This window comes from Nothoprocta perdicaria, unplaced genomic scaffold (assembly GCF_003342845.1).
Source record: "Nothoprocta perdicaria isolate Ctin4 unplaced genomic scaffold, notPer1 scaffold_588, whole genome shotgun sequence".
In the NCBI taxonomy this organism is placed as follows: Eukaryota; Metazoa; Chordata; class Aves; order Tinamiformes; family Tinamidae; genus Nothoprocta; species Nothoprocta perdicaria.
In genome coordinates, this window is record NW_020455852.1 from 12,066 (window position 1) to 12,849 (window position 784).

At 66.5% G+C, this 784-nt stretch overlaps 1 protein-coding gene across 1 annotated transcript in view; it reads left to right on the top strand.

The window, feature by feature from the left end:
* SSPO (SCO-spondin) overlaps positions 1-784 on the top strand; it is a gene marked incomplete at its 3' end in the record, with an annotated part of 56,026 nt that overhangs the window by 4,034 nt on the left and 51,208 nt on the right.

Below are 784 nucleotides of genomic sequence, written 5' to 3' on the forward strand. Positions count from 1 at the left end.
GGAGCGCGGCGCGGTGCCGGGGAGCCCGGCCGGGCGCGCGGCCGCATCCTGGCCTCCCTGCTGCTCTGCCTGGCGGCGGGAGCCACCGACGGGTGAGGTGTCCACGGTCCCCAGCTGCCCCCCGTGCAGCCCCCGACTGTGCCAGGTCCATCCCGGTGCCAGGTCCATCCCGGTGCCAGGTGCATCCTGGTGCCAGGTCCATCCTGGTGCCAGATCTGGATCCCAATGCCAGGTCCATCCCGGTGCCAGGGCCCTCCTAGTGCCAGGAGTGTATCCCAATGCCAGGTCCATCCCAGTGCCAGGTCCATCCTGGTGCCAGGTCCATCCCAGTGCCAGGGCCATCCTAGTGCCAGGAGTGGCTCCCAGTACCAGATGTGGGACCTGGTCTTAGCTGTGGGTCGCGGGGTCAGATTCAAGCCAGTGCCAGGTATGGATCTCAGGGCCAAGTCCATTCCAGTGCCAGGTCCATCCTGGTCCCTGTTAGTCCCAATGCAAGGTGTGGGTCCAAAGCCAGGTCCATCCTGGTGCCAGGACCGCCCCAGTGCCAGGTCTGGATCCCAATGCCAGATCCATGCTTGTGCCAGATCCATGCTGGTGCCAGGGTTGGGGTCCCAGTGTTGGGTGAGAATCCTGGTGTCAGGTGCAGGTCCCAGTGCTGGGTGCAGATCCCAGTGTCAGGTCCATCCTGGTGCCGGGCGCAGGTCCTGGTGCGGGTGCAGGTCCCGGTGCCAGGTCTGTCTCGGTGCCGGGTGCAGGTCCCAGTGCCAGGTGCAGGTCCTGGTGC